This window comes from Balaenoptera borealis (assembly GCF_965194805.1).
Source record: "Balaenoptera borealis genome assembly, contig: HAP1_SCAFFOLD_248, whole genome shotgun sequence".
NCBI classification, from domain to species: domain Eukaryota; kingdom Metazoa; phylum Chordata; class Mammalia; order Artiodactyla; family Balaenopteridae; genus Balaenoptera; species Balaenoptera borealis.
This window is the reverse complement of record NW_028123909.1, coordinates 273,060-296,295: the sequence shown is the minus strand read 5'-3', so window position 1 is coordinate 296,295 and position 23,236 is coordinate 273,060. Positions and strand designations below refer to the sequence as shown.

Here is a 23,236-nt window from a genome sequence, read left to right as displayed (position 1 = left end):
TGAATAGTATTCCAATGTATGGACTTATTAACACACTTCACTTTTCATGGACATCGGGTTGTTTCCAGTTCAGGGAAATTATGAGTAAAGCTGCTATGGATATTTTTCATCAAGTCTTGTTGTGAACAAATGCTGTCATTTCTCTTTGGTAAGTGCCTAGGAGAGGCATTGTTGCATCTCCTGTGATAGGTACACACGGTATTTTTTTGTTTTTTGGTCGTACCATGCAGCTTGCGGGATCTTAGTCCCCCGACCAGAGATTGAACCTGTGCCCCCTGCAGTGGAAGCATGGACCCCTAACCACTTACCGCCAGGGAATTCCCAGTACACACACATTATGATTGTTATGTCATCTTGATGGATCTACCACTTTTATCATGATGAGAAGTCTGTCCTGGTAATAATATATTTGTTCTGACGTCTACTTTGTCTAATATTGTTATAATCACTCGAGCTTTCTTGATATTGGTGTTTGCATGGTATGTCTGTTCTCTGACCTCTGCCTTGTAATTAGACTATTTAGACCATTTACACTTGAATAATTACCAGTTTAGTTGGATTTAAATCTCGTATGTATTATTTGTTTCCTTGTTGCTTTTTTCTTCTCCAGTCTTCTTTTGGATTGAGTATATCCTAGTAAGTTGTCATCACCACTGGCTTATAATAGCTATATAGCTCTTCATTTCATTTATTTTTCTGGTGTTTCCAGGCACCTCGTCTTCCGTGAACTCCTGGTGCCTTTGCCTCGGCAGGACCACCATGGTCTGCTTGGGTCCCCCTCCCAGCACCACATTTCAGAAAGTGCCTCCAGGCGAAGAGCTGACGCAGCCTGGGGTCCTCCTAGCTTGCTTCCCTTCTTTCAGGGACTCTAGCCCCTTCTGTGTCTGAAAACAGTTACTTCATATATTTTGTCCAGTTTTCTGGTTGTTATTGTGGGAGCTTAGGTTCGGCTCTGGTTACCATATTATGTTCTGAAGTGTAATTTTATTTTTGAAATAAAGTATTTGGTTCTTGGCAGGAGAATGTGTTAAATATGTGAAATTGGGACTGCCTGTAAAACCCTAGATGCATAACACCATTGTTATGACTTCACAAAGTGATGTAAAGATGGTGATGATCAGTTTCCGGCTTAGGCATAGCAGCACGTGTAAACCTCAGAAGCAGAAGCTTTGAAAAGTTCTGTATCAGTCCCGTTTGAATGATAACAGCCCATAATCGAGCCCTTAGGTGCTCAGTGTTCTACATACAGATCTTTTTTAAAAAAAATCATCTTACGTGTGTGTTTTTAAAATTATTTATTTATTTATTTTTGGCTGCGTTGAGTCTTCGTTGCTGTGCACGGGTTTTCTCTAGTTGCGGCGAGCGGGGGCTGCTCTTCGTTGTGGTGTGAGGGCTTCTCACTGTGGTAGCTTCTCTTGTTGCAGAGCACGGGCTGTAGCACGCGGGCTTCAGCAGTTGTGGTGCGTGGGCTTCAGTAGTTGTGGCTCACCGGCTCTAGAGCGCAGGCTCAGTAGTTGTAGTGCACGGGCTTAGTTGCTCCGAGGCATGTGGGATCTTCCCGGACCAGGGCTTAAACCCGTGTCCCCTGCATTGACAGGCGGATTCTTAACCACTGTGCCACCAGGGAAGCCCCTGAGGTTTTAATTTAATTTTAATTCATTTAAATTGAAATAGCCCCATGTGGCTAGTGGCTGCCGTATTAGACAGCAAAACTCCAGGTAGCAAGGGAGCAGGGGTAGAAAGACAGCCCTGTGATGGAGCAGTCAGGGGAGCCTCCCAGCAAAAGACTGACCAGCCTCTTGCCTCACTGTGGCAGGGGAAGCCCCAGGCTGGAAATGGCAAATACTTGGCACAGGCACCACTCCGAACCATTCCTGCGCCCATGGCAGACACTGCTAGTCAATCACCACACACTTTCTTGCTAGTTCAGCCATAGCTCAGGATCCTTCTCAATACAACACTCCAGGCAGTCCCCAACTACAGATCAGTAGATGCTAGCATTTGAGAGAAATATTACTGGTCATCCCTAGGCCAGGAGGCCCATCTGGGAGGTCCAGGATCTCACCAGGCTGTAAGGTGGCTGGCAAGGGACATGTGGCCAACCTGAGTCAGTGAGGCAACCACAAATATGGAGAGTGGAGAGGCAATGTGCTGGAGGAGCCAAGATTTTTCTATTTCTTCAAGAAACACTCAGAGCATGATTTAGGGAGAGAGGAAGGGGGTGGGGGGAGAGGTGAAGACTTGTCAAAGCCAGCTGATGTGCAAAGCATTTGGAGATTTTTATTGAGCTGGGTGCAATATTGTGATTTATGAAGAAAAATACATATTTGGTCATTCAGACCAAAAATATATATTTGGCCATCTCCCACGTGGCCCAAACCTTAAAATATTTACATTTTCGCCCTTTTTGGAAAAAAAAAATTTGCGGACCCTTATTCTAGAGAGGGTTCTGAATTGCCCACAAAAGTGGACTTGCTGGATTAAAGGAAATATGCATTGAAAATTTCAGCAGATGCTGCCCTTCATACTTGCACTAGCAGTGTATGAGATTGCCTGTTCCCCAGTATCCTCACCAACACAGAGTAATATCAGACTTTTCCATGTGGCCAATTTGATAGGTGAAAATGGTATTTCACTATCGTTTTAATTGTACTTACCTTATTAGCAGTAAGATTTAGTATTAGGCAGTAGGTATAATAAAATATATATTTGGTCTTTGTCCCTCATTCCTGGCACAAAACTTCTAAACCCCGTGGAATTTCCAGATAGGAGTGTCTTTTGATATTCATAACAAAACCCTTTCAACCACACCTGAGTTTGTGTTAATGAGGTGACTTTTGGAAAGCCCCTAAGGAAGGGGCTGGTTGCCAGGGGAACCAACCAGAATTAGAGGATTGGAACTTTCAGTCTCTTCCACCCTCCCCCCCACCCCCTTGAAGGGGAGAGGGGCTTGAGGTTGAATCAGTTAATCCTGTCTACATAACGAAGCTTCAGTGAAATTAAAAGAATGGAGTTTGGGGCTTCCCTGGTGGCGCAGTGGTTGAGAGTCTGCCTGCCAATGCAGGGGACGCGGGCTCGAGCCCTGGTCTGGGAAGATGCCACATGACACGGAGCAAGTGGGCCCGTGAGCCACAACTGCTGAGCCTGCGCGTCTGGAGCCTGTGCTCCGCAACAAGAGAGGCCGCGATGGTGAGAGACCCGCGCATCGCGATGAAGAGTGGCCCCCGCTTGCCACAACTAGAGAAAGCCCTTGCACAGAAACGAAGACCCAACACAACTAAAATAAATAAATAAATAAATAATTTTTAAAAAAAGTTCTTCAAAATTATTAAAAAAAAAAAAAAAAGAATGGAGTTTGGAGAGCTTCTGGATTGGTGTACCCAGGGAGGTGCCAGGTGGGACAGCATGGAAGCTTTGCACCCCTTTCCCCATACCTTGCCCTGTGCGTCTCTTCCATATGGCTGTTCCTGAGTTAGATCTTTTTATAATAAACTGGTAATCTAGAAAGGAAAAAAAAATATTATATATATATATATATATATATATTTGGTCATCTCATATATATTTGGCTTTCCAAAAGTCACCTCATTAACATAACAAAAGGCACCTTTTTTAAAAAATTAATTTTATTTGAGCGTAGTTCTGCTGTACAGCAAAGTGAATCAGCTATACATATACATATATCCCCTCTTTTTTGGATTTCCTTCCCATTTAGGTCACCACAGAGCATTGAGTAGAGTTCCCTGTGCTATACAGTAGGTTCTCATTAGCCTGGAAGGGCGACGCTGCACTCTCCCCTCCGTTGCCAGGCAGGCTGTGCTTCTGTTACTGCAGCCCAAGGCCCCGAGAGCCTGCTCTGGTTCCTTAGGGGCCCCTGGGAGGGGTGTTTGTCACAGGTCTCTCCGCAAGCCCAGTTCTCTCGACCGTGACTGTCCTCGATTGCGGCGTCTGCTACACGGCCTGGGTCAAAGAGCCTAAAAGTGCGGGGATTGGGACCCAACCTGGTAGGAGGAACTTGAGTCCCGTGATCCCCCTAAGCCCCTGTAACCCTGCGGTGGGCGTGGGTCCCCCTCAAGTCACGCTGCCTCCCACACCCACAGCTTCCTTCTGTCTTTGGCTGAGTCCCCTCTGGTTCCTCAAATGGCCACCAGGTGGGAGCAGAGACCTGCGGTGAGGCTGGGACTGAGGCCTCCTTGAAGATGGGCTAGGAGGGCTCCAGGCAGGGCTGGGGGCCTCTCTCACTGGGGGTCTGGGCTTGCCGGGTGGCTGGGAGCTGGGTGCGTGCCTGGGGGTGCAGGCCTCTTTTGGGGTGAGTGTGCTGTGACTGCGTGGGGTGTAGATGGGCACACCTGTGTGCAGAGGCCTCTGCAGCTGTTGGGTGCGTGTGCCCTTGAGCATGCCCGTGTGCAAGCATGCAGGGGGTACCTGTGTGTGACTGTGGGGCCTGGGTCTGCAGAATCCTCCCTGTTCCCCTGCAGGCCTGAGAAGGCTGACGATTGGGATAGCCTGGCCCTTGAACTTTATGTTTCCAAAGCGGCAGGTGGCTCCGAGGCTCGGACCTCAGGACCCCCTGCCCGCTGCGTTCCCTTAGGCTGTGTCCAGCCAGTGTGGCGGCTTGTCCTACTTTGCCAGGTTTGGGGTCCTGCTGAGCCTTTTTTATTTATTTATTTATTTTAACATCTTTATTGGAGTATACTTGCTTTACAATGGTGTGTTAGTTTCTGCTGTGTAACAAAGTGAATCAGTTATACATATACGTATGTTCCCATATCTCTTCCCTCTTGCATCTCCCTCCCTCCCACCCTCCCTATCCCACCCCTCTAGGTGGTCACAAAGCACCAAGCTGATCTCCCTGTGCTCTGCGGCTGCTTCCCACTAGCTCTCTGTTTGACGTTTGATAGTGTATATATGTCCATGCCACTGTCTCACTTTGTCACATCTTACCCTTCCCCCTCCCCATATCCTCAGGTCCATTCTCTAGTAGGTCTGTGAGCCTTTTGATTTGTGTCAGGATGGGGACTCATTGCTGTTCCTGGGGGCCTCGGGGTAGGAAAGGCCAACAGTGCACTGGGGGTGCTCCTTAGCCCCAGGCTGGGGGTTCGGGGAGGGGGAGGGCCGCCACACCGGAGTTTGTGCCCCTGGTCCTGCCAAGCCACTGGGAGGGTGGATGCTAGCCCACTTGTCACCCGCTTAGCATCCTGGGCTTCCAAGGTCCTCCTCCAGCCAGGCCCGTTTCCCTGCTCCCTTTGGTGCCTTTCTACTGCCCTCACTACCTCCACCGCCCTCTTCCGTTCTCCCTGAAAACCACGCTAAGCAGACATTTGTCAAGGTCACAGTGACCTCCATGCTGCCAAGCCCAGTGGACAATTCTCCGGCCTCCTCTGACTTGACCCTCAGCAGCACTTCAGGGGCTGGTCCTTCCCTCCTCCTGCCATCACTCCCTTCCGCAGCTCAGGAATTCCGCTCTCCTGGTTTTCCTTCTGTCCCGCTGGCCCTCCCTCTCAGCCTCCTTTGCTGGTCCCTGATCTCTCCAAGTCTGGGTGCCCCATCCCTACACCTCTTCTGTCTCCCTCTTTAAACGCCCACTTCCTTGGTGATCTCATCCAAGCTCATGGCTTTCAAATGACTCCCGTTGAGTATAATTTAATTAGTTGGTTTTTTATCATCTGTCTTCTCCCAAAGGAAAGCAAGCTCTACAGGCAGGGCTTTTTTTGTCTTAAGTCAGGTTTATTAAGGTATAATTTACATACAGTTAATGTCACCCTTTTTAGTGTTCACTTCTGTAAGTTTTTGACAAACACGTATAGTTGTGAAACTGTCTCTGCCGTCAATTACAGGACAGTTCCCATCACCCCCAAAAGTTCTCCATACCCTTGTGGTCATCCCCTCCCCCATGTCCCGCCCTGGGCAGCCACTAATCTGTTCTTTTGTCCCTTTTCCCTAGTTGTGCCTTTTCTGAAAAGTCATATAAATGGGATTGTACTGCGTGTAACCTTTGGAATCGGCTTCTTCCACTTATCACAATGCACAGCGCATTTGAGATTCACCCATATTGTTGCAGCTGTGAGCCGTTAGTTCTTTTATTCTATTGTATTTTATTGCACAGCTTTGTTTATCTGTTCGGAGGGGGACCAGTTGTCCTGGTTTCCGTGGGAGGGAATGGTTTTTCTGGGACATGGGACTTTCAGTGCTAAAACCAGGGTGGTTGGTTATCTTAGTTCTTTAGTTGAGGGACATTTGGGTTGTTTCTAGGTTGTTGATGATTTTGAATACCTACTCAATATAACCAGTGACAGAGGGTTTTTTGGTGAACACAAATGTCCATTTCTCTTGGGTAAATACCTAGGAGTGGGGTTGCTCAGTTGTATGACGAGTGTACGTATCACTGTAAAAGAGGCTGCCAAGCTGTTCTCCAGAGTGGCTGTATTGTGTAGCATTGTGGGAGAATTCCACTTGCTCTGCATCTTAACCAGAACTTGGTAGTGTGTCAAAAAAAATTAAAAACCGGTTTTTTAGCCATCTTAATAGTTGTATAATGATATCTCCTCACGGTTGGCAGAGATTTCCTTTATTCGCCTTGAGTAGTGTTGTGCCCCCAGTGCCTGGGTTAGTGCCTGCTATGTAGTAGACACTCAATGAATTTTTTTTTTTTTTTACTGAGTGAATGAATGTATGGATGGATGAATGAATGAAGTCAAAGGGGCTTCCGGTATCTAAATCTGTTATAGCAAATACATAGCACACGTACCGCCAATTCCCCCATGCCCCATTCTGTTTCCATGGCAGACGTCACTCATCAATTGAGCCATTTTATCCACCTGCTTCATTTCAGACAGGTACGATCCAGTCCTTTGTGTAGCAAGTGAGATGAGCCCCATGAGCTAATGCAGCTTTAGTTCAAGCCTCTCATTGGCTGAAGAAGAGGCCAGGCTCAGAGCAGGGTCCAAGGCTGCCCAAGGACTCACAGCGAGCCAGTGGCAGGACTAGATCTCCAGGCTGGGCTCTCCCCAGAAAAATGCACGACGTCTCTGACAAGGCTGGAGTAGGATGGGAGGCATGGACGTGGATCTGGGCCTGAGGCCGGGTTGGAGCATTGTGGAGTGCTCCCTGGGCCCCGGCCGGGTGGGAAGGCTGATGCCGGCGCTCTTCCTGCAGGTGCCCAGGAGCTGCTGGGATGGCCTACCCGCCCACGTTGGCTCCCTGGCCCAGCGGGCGTACTGGGCTCTGCTGAGCCAGCAGAGGGACCAGAGCATCGTGGCCCTGGGCCAGAGCGGTGCTGGCAAGACCACCTGCTGCGAGCAGGTCCTGGAGCACCTGGTGGGGATGGCAGGCAGTGTGGATGGCAGGGTCTCAGGTACAGTGGTCTCCAGGTGACGTGCAGCTGGGACGTGGTGGGGGCGGTGGCGTGGGGGAAGGGAAGGGAGAGTCAGAGGGGGTGCTGGGCGGCTCTTTCTTATATCTGCTCAGCTAGCGTTCACTGAGCACCTGTGTGCAGACCCTGTGCTGGCTTCTGGGCAGGGCCACCCCTAGTCTGTTGGGTACTTTTGTGTGAATTAGAAACAGGTACTCCTTGCCTAAGACACTCACTGCCACATGTGGAACCGTCGTCACGCATTGACATTGTTAGAACCAAACACTTGACCACCACGTTCTGGGCCATCATCCTAATAAGTATACAGGCCTATGGCTATCTGATATAAATGCTGTGCCCTTAGGTGTGGTGTCCTTGTGCAGCGCACAGCCCACTGGACTGTGCAGAGGACCCGATAAGTAAAAACAAAGACAAGGAGGCACTGACAGCCGGAAGGGAGACTCAGCTGCTCATCTGTGCCAGACTCCAGTGCTCTGCACCGCTTGCTGGCCGAGCTGGGGAGGGGAGAGGCGGAGGGAGCACAGAGAAGGGGCCGGGGGGCTTCCTTGAGGAAATGATGTTTGAGCTGGGCATTAAAGAAAGAGTTTCAACATTGTAAATCAACTATACTTCAATAAAAAATAGTGTCAGTTGGTGATAATAATTACAATATTGATGGGGATCGTGGTAAATGCTTGCTGAGGACTTACGCGCCAGGCTCTATTCCAAGCAGGTTAACTTATTTATTATTTAAAACATCCCTATAAGGTAGACATTATTATTATTTGAATTTTATAGATGAGGCCATTAAAACGCAGGGAGGTTAACCAGCTTGCCCAAGGCCACACAGCTCATACATCCTAGCACCGAGATTCAAACACAGACAGTTTGGCTCCAGAGCTGTTACCCCTGGGCCAGTGTCCTCAATGTATTGTTGCCCCTCTGAGGAGCCTTTTTAGTTGTTCTTTCTCCTAATCGTCTCCCACCATGAAAAGTTAATGCCATAGATTCACCATATATTTGTTTATGCAGTGTGTGTGTATGTGTGTATATATATACAGACACACACAGACGTGTGTGTGTGTGTGTGTATCTGTGCTCTATTCTATACATAAGAAAGGAAAACTGCCCCCATCCTCAAGAATCAGTTTCTGCCCTCTTGGGGGCAGTATTCCCCCTGCTGAGAATATATGGCCCAGGCAGTATTGCTTTTCTAATAATAACAAACAATACTAACACCACCACATTTGGAGCATGTTCTGAGCACTTTACATTATTAAAGCTTTTAGTCTTTGTGGCAACCACATGAGGTAAGTAAGTACTATTATTACCGCCATCTTATAGATGGGGTATCTGAGGCACAGGGGGGTTAATTTATTCGCTCCAAATCAGGTGACTAACAACGGGGAGAGGCCATATTCAAGCTTGTTTAACCATTGTACTATCCTGCTTCTCCACTGGGCTTATTCCAATGCTTTATTGATCACCTGTTCTGCACCTGGCCCAGGTTAGAGCCCTGTGAGGAGCTGGGGATACAGCAAGGAGAGGCCCTCCCAGAATGTAGATCTGCTGAAAGTGTGTGTTGGGGGAGTGGAAGTCAGGCTAGGCTGTATCCAGGTGCCTAGCACATAGTGGGTGCTTGTTAAATAGTTATGTTAAAAAGCTTGGGACTGCTGGGCTTTTTGAGCTGGCTGTGATGGGCGTTCCCCGAGAGCAGGTCCAAGAATGTTAATGCTCTGCCCTCCTCCTAGACTCCACCAGGCCCAGGAGGCCCTAGGGCAGCCCTTGTCACTCAGATCGTACCAATCCTAGGTGTGTGTATCTCCCCTTCTGGGCTCACTCTTGCTCACCCCGCGCCCCTGCTTGCAGCACAGGGCCAGCCCAGCAGCGGAAGAGGTGTGGCTTAGAGCTGAGTTGGGGGAGTGGAGGGGCCCCTGCTGGGGCCTGGGGCCAGAATGGGGTCCTGTGAGAGGTGGGGGTGGCAGCACCCGGGCCACGGGTGATGCCCTGTCTGTGCCCCACCAGTGGAGAAGATTCGAGCCACCTTCACTGTCCTCCGGGCCTTTGGCTCCGTGTTCACCGGCCACAGCCGCCGTGCCACCCGGTGCTCCATGGTGATGTCACTGGACTTGAACGCCACAGGCCGAGTCACGGCCGCCCAGCTCCAGGTGAGGCCTCTGGGTGGGAGGGAGAGGGGGCTCTTTAGGGCTGCAGTAGCCTCAGCCCCACTCAGCAGGGCCCACGCCTCCAGCTGGGACCCTGGAATGTGTCTAAATGGTCATCGCTCCCCAGGCCAAGGCCAGCTCCTCCCCACCTCACTCAGTGCCCAGACATCTCCTCCCGGAGCAGGCCAGCTCGTCTGTGCCTCGGAGTATCACAGGGATGAAATATTCATGAGTAGATACATAATTCAGCCACTCATTAGCTGGGTCTTAAAAGCGTAAGCTGAAATTAAACAGGCGCTCGCTGGCCTTCTGCGGCAGCCCGTGTGTGACAGGCACATGGCCTGTTTGTTCCTCTCTCTGAAATCACCTGGCTCCTCCCCTTCCCCCCCCCCACGCCCCCGCCAACATTCTGTTTGAACAGAAAACAGGATTAGGTTATTAGAAGGGTTGTTTGTATGCGGAGCTAGGAGAATACCCAGACTCGCTGGTGCACGATAAATCCCTTTCTGTCCCGGCCCTGAAAGTCTACCGTGCATCACCATGTGGGTCAAGTTATTAAGGGCTTCGGTTGCATAAGAGTGTGTTGGAGGGCGGCTCTGGGTTAATTGTTAGTACCCTTGGATTCCTTCATCGGAATGAGCCCGTTGCATTCGTTGATTGCCTGCGTGGACTCTGAATCAGTGAGACAAAGGCCTGGCACGTTTTGATTTGGAGGCGTCCAGCCAAGTTGGGGCCTGAGGTGCTGCCTCGAAGAGTGGGCCTGGGGGTTGGTGGGGGTGTGCGGGCAGCCTAGCGGGGCCTCGTGCTGACCGGCGCCTGTCCTCTCCCCTGGCAGACGATGCTGTTGGAGAAGAGCCACGTGGCCCGGCAGCTGGAAGGGGAAGGCAATTTCGAGGTTTTCTCCCAGATGCTATCCGGATTGGACCTGGCTCTCAGGTGAGCGACTGGGCTGAGCAGGGACAGCCGAGGGCAGTGAGACAAAGGGCCTCCGCTCTCCAGGGCCCCAGCCCTGCCTCTGCCCAGAGGTGAGAGGCAGTGGAGCCCAGTGGTTAGGAATCTGGCCTCTGATTCTTGCTGCCTGGTACTGCTCCTGGGCTGGGTGAACCTGGCCAGGTGTCACCTGCTCTGAACCTCCGTTTCTTCCTCTGTAAAGTGGAAATAGTACCTTGACTGCTGACCTTACAGGATTAAGTGAGATAATTCACATATGGCTCTTTATACACGCTGGGGGGTGGTGGTGGATGTCTGCTGTGACGGTGACATTTTGGTACAGGTTCTGACAGCAGCGTGGGAGGTGGGCAAGGAACAGCAGACCCCAAATCTTCCAGAAGCTCCTAAACTCTGTGAGAGCCTTGGGTGCACCTGAGGTAGCTCAGGGCGAGGAGGCACCAGGTGGAACAGCAGAGAAGCCACAAGACTCATCTGGGAGGGCCTTCTGGGGGAGGTGGCCCAGGGAGTCATCTCTGCCCCTCGCTGACTCCTGGGAATTCTTGGACATGTGGCTCCCTGTCTCTGAGCCTTGGTTTCCTCATCTGTTGAACGAATGAGTAAGGTTCTATCTAGTGAAGCTCCAGGGAGTGCTCACCCCAGGCGAGGGGTGATAATTTTCAATTTGCCTCTGCGTCCCCCATCATTTGTCTCCTGCCTTCCACCCCCGTCTGAAGGGCAGGCCCAACCTGTCCTGAGCCTCCTGGCTAAGGCCAGAGGGGCACCTTACCCTTTGGAGAGAGGGCAGATTAGGGAGGAAACTCCCAGTTTTCAGAGCAGGGTAACTGAGGAGTAAGGAAGCTTCTGGAAGGCCTTCACTTAAGAAGGGCCCATTGAGGGCAGCAAGTGAGGAATATTCGGGAGGCAGGGCCAGGGCCTGAGGCAGACCCCGGGGCCACCTGGGGCACTCTGTGGAGCCCCGTGCCATGATGCCCACCTGCCCTGCCAGGCCACTGGTGTGGGTGGGTCCTCCCTTACTTCTGGTCCCTTCTCTGTTTCCAGGACAGAACTGTACCTGCACCAGCTGGCAGACAGCAGCTCCTTCGGCATGGGCGTGTGGCCTAAGGTAAAGAGGAGGTCCTTCTGGATGTGAGTGGGTGTCTGTGTCCCCATGGCCAAGATGGGCGGGTCCCCTGTGTGGCTCGTCCCTCTGCCACTGGGGTGAGTAGTTGGCAAGGGCTGGTCACGTGGGGGAGGCAGGGTTGCCTTTATGGGGCCTGGGCTTGTCAGGGAAATGAGTCTTGTGCTAATAAAGGGAACCAGGAGGTGGTTTGTGTAGAGGTAAGGGCGCGGTCTCCGGGACAGGCTGTCTGGGTTCAAACCCCGGCTCTGACACTTACTGGATATGAGACCTCAGGCATGGACCCTAGCCTCTCTGAATGTCTGTGTCCTCTTCGGTAAAATAACAACAGAACGGGCGGGCAGGCTGAGGGGAGGACAGAGCGTGGCACGGCCTGCCCGCCTGGGCCACGGGGAGAAGGTCGGGGTGCCGCCCGCGCCCTCGTTCCGCTGCCTGGCGTCCTTTGTGGAGGGAGGGCTCCCAAGGAGCTCAAAGGCCAGGGAAGGACACACGGGACGGTCCAGAGCCACCCTACCGCTCCAGTGGTGCAGCACCCTCTCTGAATTCCTACTGCCACCAAAACACATCCCTAAGGCCTTTGGGAAGAATTGCTAGGACCCAGGAAGGCGGCCCCTTGCTGTGGTCCAGACTTCAGCAGCTGCCGATGACCAGAGGGAGCCAGCCGGCCGGCCGTGAGCAGGAGGACAGGACACGGGGACAGGGACAGCCACAGCCGGGCTTCCCGCAGCTGTGCCCACCGCCAGAACCAGCTCCAGCCAGTCACAGCCCCCGAGATGCCAAACAGTGACGGGCGAGAGGCCGGCAGGAAACTGACACCCCCTCACTGGAGAGCCTGCCCGGTCAGGGTGCGGGGCACCATCCCCGTCTGAACTCACCCCACAGCTCAGCCGTCTCCCAGTGACCCAGACGCGTCACCACGGCCCCAGGGCTGATCCCCGACCAAGGTCAGAACTCCCCCCAGTGTGACGGCCCCCATGCCACTCCTGTGGTGGAAGGGACGGCAGGCAGAGACCAGGAGTAGAGTCTTTTTTATTAATGGCTGCGTTTTCAAAGAACCGTTTTGTTACCAGGAAAGCTCCCCAGGAAGGGATTGCATTAGTGCAACAAGGGGGAGCCTTGATGCCAGGCTTTCCAGACACTTCCAGGTGGAGACTTTTGGCCTAGGCCGGCCGCCGGGGACTCGGGGGCTGGGAGGACACACGGCCCCTCCCCCGCCCCGACGGGGCGCTAAGGCACCCGGCCCGCCTGGGGGGGCAAAACCCCGTGCCGTCAGCAGGCCGGCGGCTTGCAGCCCTCAACCTGCAGCCCTTTGCTCAGGAGGAAGGCGTCCTGCATGGGGTCACAACCCAGGAAGAGCTTCACCATGCCCTTGGCATCCTCGGAGCCCCCTGGCCTCAGAATGCAGCTTCTGTAGTCCATGGCAACCTGAGGAGAGGGGGCGGGGCTGCAGGAGGGTGGAGCACCCCCTTCACGGAGGGTGTGGGTGTGGCCACCTCTGCTGTGACTCAACAAAGGGCAGGGGAGCAGGGGGTTCTGGGCAGGGCCCTCAGAGCCTGGCAGGCCCAGGCGGGCGGCACAAGCATCTAGGCCCAGGCCAAGGACCTCCGTGTTGGTCTGCACGGCAGGCCGGCCTCTCACCTTGCCACTCAGGACGCCCTCCTGCTTGAAACGAGTGTGTGGACCGTGTCCGCGGAGTACACCTCGCTGCACAGGTAGCCATAGGACTGGGCGTCGTAGCTTCCTGCCAGGTGGCCGAAGGTCGCAGGCAGGTGGGTCCCTGGGACACACGCGGAGAGGCTCCTGCCCGGCCCCCTGGCCGCTCCGTGCCCCTTCCCCAGAGCCCAGAGCTTGGGGCCTCAAAGCAGCCCTGTCTGAGTCCCCTGCCACTAGAGGGAGTATTGGCCCAACACTTCTAGAAAACGGGGACCTTGCGGGCAACTCAGTGGAGGGACACAAATCAATCTTTGCCGACTTTCTGCTGAAGCTCACGAGGGTTCACCCCTAAGCCTCTTACAGGGACAGCTGCCCGAGGCTCCGAGGGATGAGTCAGGGCTCGCCCTCCAGCACGGGGAGAGCGCGGGTTAAAGCGCTCACGAGGGAGTGAACTGCGTCTCCGCACCGACACGCTCGGGCAAACCTCGTCGACGCGTTCCGTCCGGGGTATGAAGCCCTCTCCTGCCTCTTCCAGGCTCTCCAGAAAGCACGTGCAGATACGCCCAGCCCACCCTCGGACTCCGCGGGCCACAGCTGGAGGGACCAGCCCAGGAACCCAGGCAGGAAGAGGCCAGAGGTCAGCGAGCCTCGACCAGAGCCCGTCAGTCGGTCCCCCTTCACACACCACCAGAGGATCCTCTTGACCTGGGCAGTAGCCGCCAACCGACCGCTAAGGTGGGCCCGGCGTGCGCTTGGCTACCTGGCGTGGCTGGGACCCCGAGGATCTCCTGGCAGAGGCGGGCATTGTCCTAGGCCGGGTCCGAGGGCGTCTGCGTGTGCAGGGCCTGGTCCACCTTGGCCAGGACGATCTGGCACAGGTTGAAGAGGCCTGGAGGGCGGGAGGAAGGAGACGGGGGCGCTGGCACTGTGTCCAGGCCGCGCTTTCCAGCCGGGCGGTCCGGGAGCCCCTTTCCTTTCCCTCGGCCCGGCCGCACGGGGGTTGGCCAGCCGGGACTTGATGAGCTTGTCCAGCAGCTCCTGGGGGACGGCGCTGCTCGTGCCCCGCCGAGACTGGCAGCAGCGCCAGGGCTTCACAGGGCGCGGCGCTCCCGGCCCCAGAGCCTACCCTCTGGTTCTCATCCCCGGCTGTCACCAGAGTCGCAGGCAACGTGCCCTTCTTTTCGTTTGTCTTTTTTCCGGCCCTCGACCACGCAAAGGTGTGAAGCCCTGCCACTCGCTGCCACGTGGATGCACCGTGAGAACACGGTGCTCAGCGAGAGAAGTCAGACACAGAAGGACACACAGGGTGTGACCCCACTGAGGGGAAACGTCCAGAACAGGTAGATCCACAGAGTCAGAGTGGGTTCCTGGTTGTCAGGGACAGGGGAGGGGAGGGAATGATAACTAAGGGCGTGAGGGACCTTTTTGGGGTGAGGGAAATGTTCCAGAACAGGGCAGTAGTGACGGCTGCACAGCTCAGTAAAGTGTCCCCACGCGCTCCGGTTGCAGTCTGTGAGAGCATCGCTCTCAGGACGAAGGGCTGACTGCAGGAAGACTGAACGAGCACTGGGTCCTGGGCCCAGACACTCATCTGGGGACCCCCCCCACATTGGGAAGTCACTGGGACTTGCTGAGCCTCCACCGAGACTGGCAGCAGCCCCAGGGCCTCACAGGGCGTGGTGCTCCCGGCCCCAGAGCCTAACCTCTGGTTCTCATCACTCATCACTCACCAGCCTTGCATGCAACGTTCCTTTCTTCTATTTTGTCTTTTTTAAAGGCAACTCTTGAATACCTGTATTTAACATGCAGGGAACCAGTCCTGACTCCTTGATCTGGGACTTCCAGCCTCCAGAGTCTCGAGGACATCCACTTCCGTTGTTTACGCGCCCAGTGCGTGGGGTTTGATGATGGAAACTGACACCGAGGGCGTCTCCTCGTGCGGGGTGACATCAGCGGAAGAATCCCGTGGCGAGGGCCTGCCTGAGGACCACGGGAGAGCCCGGGCCCTCCCCGCCCCCTGCCTTCAGCCCCTCGCCCGCACCCTCGTGGGAGCGGAGCTGGTGCATCGCTTGCCAGAACTCATGGAAGTAGGTCTCCAGCTCATCATGCTGGAACAGGGAGGGCGGGTTGGGCGTAGGCTTGGTGAAGTTGGCCACCATGGCCGCGATGGCAATCTGGCGCCTCCCGTCCTGCTGCAGGCAGCCCGGCTGCAGGCCAAAGCAGGCCATGTGCCCGGACTTCCCTTCCCTGGGGAGGGACGCGGGTGAGGCCCCGCTACCCCCGCTACCACAGAGGAGCCCCGGCCCACGGCCAACAGGTTCCCCCACGCATGCACCGAGGGTAGAGGTCCAGGTAGAACTTGCTGATGGATGACCTTGCCCGAGGCCGCGTCCCGGACCGTGTAGAGCCTCACATCTTCATCTTCGTGACGCATGTTGGCGCCTTCCTCCAGGTCGAAGGTCAGCCCCAGCAGCTCCTGGGCGATGCCCAGCCGCCCGCGCGTGACCACCTGCATGGGGAAGGACTCATTGAGCAGGTACTGGTCCACGTGGTAGCGCGTCTCCTCCCCCTGGTTCATGTAGTAGCGCAGGTCCTAGACGTTGATGGGCCCGTCAAAGTGCAGGCCCCGCCTCTGGCACTCAGCCTTCTTTAGCTCCAGGATCACGGCCGCTCCTGCTCCCCGAGGGGCTTCAGCTTCTGGGCCAGCTCATCTGCGGGCGGAGGGGAGAGGCTCAGCTATGTCCCTGTGGCAGCCGCCCAGCCGCCCCCCACCCCACGCCCCTCGAGGCAGAATGAAGGGTTGGGGAAGGCGACCCCCAAGGGCTGACACAGTGGGGTCTCAGGCAGCACCACGTCCAGTCAAGGTCCACCTGACCCCCGTCCCCACTGGGACTCGGGGAGGCGGGGTTACCTAGGAAAGTGGCCACCACCTGGCTGGTCTTGGCCATGTTCATCTCCAGCACAGAGTCGGCACGCGTGCTGAATCCCAGCAGGCGGGACTTCTGAGCCTACAGCCTTACCAGCTCCCCGAGGATCGCGCAGTTCTCCTGGAACCCAGAGACAGCCAGCGCTGGGGACCGTGGGCCACGCCCTCCCCACAGGCCCCGGGCCAGGTCTCTGTGGGTGGGAGGGCTCTCAGGCCACTGGCGGGCACAGCCAAACCCCCTCCCTCCTCCTCCTGGCCTGGATTTCTAGACACTTTGGTGCTGTCCTAACATGTGGTCTTTATGAACACAGGTCCTTTTGGAACCAGAAACGGCGTGAACCATGATGAGCTCTAAGGCCAAGGGCAGGAAGAAATGTGACCAGGCTCTCCAGGAGCCACCCAGGGGCCTCCCCGGGCTCAACAATACAAACTTGGCTGCCGTGCAGACAGCAGCTCATCCCCACGGCGCCCGAACACCCAGCCCCTGGACGGCGAGAGACCTGTTGCTGCAGGTGGCCCGTGGTTGGCTGGTGAGGCCTGGCCCCAGGCGTACGCCACCTTCTCTGGGGCCACCTCTCTGGGTCTGCGGTGGGGTTCTCCTGGGAGCCCCCAGTCACCACAGGACCAACGTGGCCTGTCTGCAGCCCAAGAAGGTGGGGACACAGGTCTGTCCCCCGTGGACATCACCCGCGAGGCCGAGCAAGCACCAGTGGTGTCTGCGGGGAAGATGAAGGGCTCATGCACAGCCCCCATCTACTGAAGATGCTAAACGGGAGAAGCACAGACTGCAGCCACATGCGGTATGGACCAAACGCAAGTGTCCTTGCAGGAACCGATGTCTGAATGTCGAGGCTGTTCCCGGGCCACAGTGAGAAGGCCCAGGCCCCACGCAAGGCACAGAGAGGGGATGGGGGGAACATCTGCGAATCTGAGCTCATCGGGCATCACCCCAGAAGGAGAGGGAGAGAGCCAGAAGGAGATACGGAGGGAGAGGGAGAGAGAGGGAGGTACAGACGTCTCTCCTTTCCCTGGGGGTTCTCTAGTGCAGCCAAGCCTGAAAACCACTGCATTTCGGGAGATGGGTCCTCGTGGAAAAGTTAAATAGCAGCTCATGGCATTATCGACACATATTAAAATGGCCCCAAATCTTGGGGAGTCAGGGAGGGGAGCTGGCGGCTGCCTCGTAAAGGAGGAGAGATTGGGCGTCAGAGGAGGTGCCTGCCTCCACCACCTCCGCCGCCGCTGCCCCCCCCCCCAGGGCCCCGCAGACTTCATCTCCCAGCTGTGGTCCTGGGCTGGAAGGCAGTGGGGAGGTCAGGCCGTCCCAAGCATCAACGTTGACTTCAGGGCTGATCTGAAAGGCGCCTGGTGTTTGTTGAAGCAGAAAAAAGAGAAAGCAGTGGGCAGAGGATGGGAGGGGGAGGGAGCCCCCATCAGCCCTTCTCCCTGTCTCCCTCTCTGTCTCCCTCCCTCCCTCCCTCCCTCTACCTCCCTGCCTCTCACTCTCCCTCCATCTCTCCCTCTGCCTCTCTCCCTCCCTCTCTCCCTCCCTCTCTCCCTGTCCCTCTTGCCCTGTCCTGTCCCTCTCTCCCTCCCTCCATCCCTGTCTCTCTTTCCCTGTCCCTCTCTCCCTCTCCCTCTATCCGTCCCCCCTCCCTTTCCCCGTTTCCATCTCCCTCTCTGCCTCCCTCTTTCCCTGTCCCTGTTTCCCTGCTCTGCTCTCCCTCTCCCTCTCCCTCTTTCCCTCTCCCTCTCTCCCTGTCCCCCTTTCCCTGTCCCTGTTTCCCTGTTCCGCTCTTCCTATACCTCTTTCCCTCTCCCTCTCTCCCTCTCGTGCTCCCTCTCCCTCTCCCTCCACCTCCTTCCCTCTCCAGAGAGGGAAGGAGGTGGAGGGAGAGGGACAGGGAGCAGGAGAGGGAGGTGGGAGAGGGAGAGAGGGATAGAGGGAGGGAGAGGGACAGGGAGCAGGAGAGGGAGGGGGGAGAGGGAGAGAGGGATAGAGGGAGGGAGGGAAAGACAAAGACATCTCTCCCTCCCTCTATCCCTCTCTCCCTCCCTCTCTCCCTCTCTCCCTCCCTCTCTCCCTCTTCCTCGCTCCCTCTCCTCCCTCTCCCTCCGTCTCTCCATCTCCCTCACTCCCTCCCAGAGACAGAGAGACGAAGAGGCAGAGACAAGGGAGAGGGAGAGAGGGAGAGGGAGAGAGAGGGGGAGAGAGGGAGAGACGGAGAGAGGGAGAGAGAGAGAGGTCTCTTCCTCCCTTTCCCTCTCTCCTCCTTCTCTCCCTCTCTCCCACTCTCCCTCTTCCCTCTCCCTCCCTCCCCCCTCCCTCTCTCCCTCTCCCCCTCTCCCTCGTCTCTCCCTCTCCCTCCATCTCTCCCTCTCTGGGAGGGAGTGAGGGAGAGGGAGAGACAGAGGGAGGGAGAGGGTGAGACAGAGGGAGGGAGAGGGAGGGAGGAAGGGAAAGGGCGAGGGAGGGAGAGGGAAGGAGGACAAGACGTCTCTCCCTCTCCGTCTCCCTCCCCCTCCCTCTCTCCCTCTCCCTCCCTTCCTCTCCCTCTCCCTCTCCTAGAGGGAGGGAGGGAGAGGGAGAGACAGAGGGAGAGGAGAGGGGGAGTCGGAGAAGGAGGTAGGGAGAGGGAGAAGGCGAGAGGGTGCCTGCTTCCCTCTCTGTCTCCCTCCCTCCCTCCCTCCCTCTCCGTGTCCCTGTCTCCCCCCTCTCCCTCTCCCTCTCCCTCTGTCTCTCCCTCTCTGGGAGGGAGAGAGGGAGAGGGAGAAGGAGGGAAAGTGATGGAGGGAGGGAGAGGGAGAGAGGGTGAGGGAGAGAGGGAGAGAAGGAGGAGAGAGGGAGAGGGAGGGAGGAAGAGAGCTCTTCCTCTCTCCCCCCTCTCTCTCCCCCTCCCTCTCCCCCTCTCCCCCTCTCCCTTGTCTTTGCCTCTCCCTCCGTCTCTCCCTCTCTGAGAGGGAGTGAGGGAGACGGAGAGACGGAGGGAGAGGGAAAGGGAGGAGAGGGAGGGAGGCAGAGGGAGGGAGGGAGGGAGAGACGTCTCCTCCCTCCCTCTCCTCCCTCTTCTCCCTCTCCCTCTCCCTCTCCCTCCAACTCTCCCGCTCCCTCCATCTCTCCATCTCCCTCACTCCCTCCCAGAGGGAGAGACGGAGGGAGAGGCAGAGACAGGGGAGAGGGAGAGAGGAAGAGGGAGAGAGGGGGGAGAGAGGGAGAGGGAGAGAGGGGGAGGGAGAGAAGGAGAGGGAAAGAGGAGAGGGAAGAGGGAGAGGAAAGAGGCAGAGGAAAGAGGCAGAGGGAAGAGGGAGAGGAAGAGGGAAGAGGGAGAGAGGAGAGAGGGAGATAGGGAGAGGAAAGAGAGAGGGAGAGGGAGGGAGAGGGAGAGAGGGAGGGAGAGAGGAAGAGACAGAGGGAGAGACAGAGAGGGAGTGGGAAAGAGGTAGAGGGAGAGCGGAACAGGGAAAGAGGTACAGGGAGAGAGGGAGGCAGAGAGGGAGGAGAGGAAGCAGGGAGAAAAGAGAGAAAGAACACACCGTCTACATTTCTGTCAAATGACACCGGGGATCCTTACACAACCAGGAGAAAGTAACACAGGGAGGCTCTTTCTCAGCTGGAACTGGAACTGCAGACGGGGCCAAACACCACCAGGCTGGCCACACGTGTCCAGCCGCCGCTCCAGCCCCGTCAGCCGTGAGTCCGGTCACCAGGGCTCTGAGTGTCTGCTCCAGGGAGCTGGGGTTCACCCTCTCACCCGGGAGGCCGGGCCAAGAGAGCAGGGCCCCGGGCTGGACACATAGGGGAAAACGCATCCCCACAGGACAGCTTGTGCGAGCAGATTCAGCTACCAGATTCTAGAGGCCCGGGACCACCCTGTGGCCCGTGAAACCCAGGAGCCACGAGGGTCTTGCAACGTGATTCCTGTCCGTTGGACTGTAAAGTTTATGTAGGGAATCTTGGAAACAGTGGTAACAAGGCTGAATTGGAACGAGCTTTAGGCTATTATGGACCACTCTGAAGTGTGTGGGGTGCTAAAAACCCTCCCGGCTTCGCTCTCGTTGAATGTGAAGATCCCCGAGATGCAGCCGATGCTGTCCGAGAACTAGATGGGAGAACACTATGTGGCTGCCGAGTAAGAGTGGACCTGTCGAATGGGGAAAAGAGAAGTCGAAATCGTGACCGCCTCCTTCTTGGGGTCGTCGCCCTCGAGATGATTATGGGAGGAGGAGTCCTCCACCTCCCACACATCTCCAAGATGGAGAGCCTTCTCCGTCAGCCAGAGCAGGTCCCTTTCTAGATATAGGAGAAGAGAGAGATCCCTGTCCCAAGAGAGAAATCACAAGCCGTCCCGATCTTTCTCTAGGTCTCCTAGCCGATCTAGGTCAGATGAAAGGAAATAGAAGACCACTTTGCAAGAGGAGTGGTGTACAGGCAATAACTTCATTTGGCAGGAGTATGTACAGAAAATTCAAGTTTTGTTTGAGACTTCCGAAGCTTGGTGCACTTTTTAAATGTTTTAGTTGTTCACATTTGTTTGTCTCTTGGGACAGTGACACATAAAGGTGTCATTCTCTATGGTTTGAAATGGGTCCTGGGAGGCATGTAATATGAAGAATTGTTACCTTACAATGTTCCCTTAAGCAAAATTGAACTTGCTTTGAATTTTTGGTCTTGCCTAGACTGATAATAAAACTCTAACTCCTGCCCACCTAAAGTGTGATGTTTACTATTATGGAAACAACACTGGCAAACATTGAAAAGACTTTCTGTAGCTGGGATATGGTATGCAGCTGTAGTTAAGCAAGCAGTCTTTAAAAGGTGCTGTGAACCCAAGCCAGCAGGTAAAAATGAAAGCCGCACCCTTACCCTAGATTAGAGGTTTAAAAATTCCACTAGTCTTCACACCGGACAAGAGATTGTCCAGGGAGTTTAAAATCTAAGAAGTTTCAAGGAAGTTAGTTTACCTTTGAGTTAGGTCATACGTCCCCTCTGTGATTGCTGTACATGAATACATAGCTCTTTGTAATATTTTTTGGAAATTTGAGATTATCAAGATACCAATGTCCTGCCAGATTAAGAGTATATTGTAGAGCTGAACTTTGAGTTACTGTGCAATTTTTTTTTTCATGCTGTCATTTGTAATATGTTTTGTGAGAATCCTTGGGATTAACGTTTTGGTTGCAAAAGAAAAAAAGAAAAGAAAAGAATCCGCCTGCCAATGCAGGGGACACAGGTTCAAGCCCTGGTCCGGGAAGATCCCAGGTGCCGCAGATCAACTAAGCCCGTGGGCCACAACTACTGAGCCTGCACTCTAGATCCTGGGAGCCAGAACTACTGAGCCCCCGTGCCACAACTACAGAAGCCCACACGCAACGAAGACCCAACGCAGCAAGAAAAAAAAGACAATACTGGCCAGGTGATCAAGGGTAAAATCGTTTGTCATAAGTCCCGTTGATGGTGTGTATCCTTGATGTGACCTGAGGAGAATGGCATTTTTATCTCTGTCTGGGTCTTCCGCCCCAAACCCCATAACTCCAGACCAACCATAAGAAAACATCAGAAAACAAACAGACTAACAAATTGAGGGACAAAACACCTGACCAGTCCTCCTCAAAACTTTCAAGGTATCAAAACCCAGCGACGTCTGAGAAATGTCACAGCCCAGAGGAGACTGGGACAGAAAAAGGATGTTAGGGGAACACTAGGGAAATTCTAATAAAGTGTGGACTTTAGTTAATAACAATGTATCCATCTTGGTTCCTTAGTTGGATAAACATGTCACACTAAGGTACTAATGAGTTGGAAATAGGGGTACTGGGTCAGGGTCCACGGCACTCTGTACACTCTGTACAGATCTTTGCAACTTTTTTGTAACTCTAAGCTCTTGTAAAATTAAGCGAGTACTGAACAGAGCTAAGAATGTTATTTCCCTGATTTGAACATGCCTGAGTTTCTTTTCATGGTCACATTTTTGCTATTTGGATGTGTCTTGGAATCAGTAGCAAAGGAGAGTTGCCAGCCCCTGGGAAGATGTGGGTGGTTCGCAGGTGGCTTGCTCTGGAGCTGAAGACCACGGTGGGAAGTCTGCAGCCTCGGGCTGCACTTAGAAACATGGGAGGGGATGGGCCAGCTCAGTTAGGGATGGAACCTATAAATAAAACTTTTTTCTTTTCCGTTATGGCTTATCACAGGATACTGAATATAGTTCCCTGTGCTAGACAGTAGGACGTTGTAGTTTATCCATCCTATATTTAATAGTTTGCATCTGCTAACCCCAAACTCCCAATCCAACCCTCCCTCACTGTTTCTCCCCCTTGGCAACCACAAGTCTGTTCTCTATGTCTGTGAGTCTGTTTTTGTTTTGTAGACGCGTTCATTTGTGTCGTATTTTAGATTTCACATATAAGTGAGATCATATGATATTTGTCTTTCTCTTCTGACTTACTTCACTTAGTATGATAATCTCTAGGTCCATCCACGTTGCTGCAAATAGCATTATTTCATTCTTTTTATGGCTGAATAATATTCCATTGTATATATGTACCACATCTTCTTTATCCATTCATCCATCAGTGGACATTTAGGTAGCTTCCATGTCTTGGCTACTGTAAATAGTGCTGCAATGAACGTTGGGGTGCATGTATCTTTCTTTCTTTCTTCTTTCCTTCTTCCTTTCTTCCTTTCTTTCTCTCTCTCTCTTTCTCTTTCTTTCTTTCTTTCTTTCTTTCTCTCTATTTCTCTCTTTCTCTCTTTCTTTCTTTCTTTTTTCTTTCTTCTTTTATTGTCACACGGCATGTGAGATCTTAGTTCCCTGACCAGAGATGGAACCCACGCCCCCTGCACTGGAAGCATGGATTCTTAACCACTGGACCACCAGGGAAATGCCAGGGGTGTATGTATAGTTTTGAATTAGAGTTTTCTCCGGATCTATGCCCGGGAGTGGAATTGTGGAACCCTATGGCAGCTGTATCTGTTCCTGCACGCCTCACATCAACCACCTGCACTCCAATCCTTGCTCTCAACGTCATCTTTGGGGAACCCAACCTGCGACAGGGACCTTGACAAGAAGAAATGG

General features: G+C 54.3%; 1 pseudogene across 1 annotated transcript in view; it reads left to right on the top strand.

Moving 5' to 3' along the window:
- LOC309621287 overlaps window positions 1-20,744 on the top strand; it is a 47,102-nt pseudogene extending 26,358 nt beyond the window's left edge. The window contains exon 2 of the transcript in view: window positions 20,065-20,744. The product of the transcript in view is annotated as an uncharacterized misc_RNA (transcript). The remainder of the gene's footprint in view (window positions 1-20,064) is intronic.
- Window positions 20,745-23,236: the final 2,492 nt, after the last annotated feature.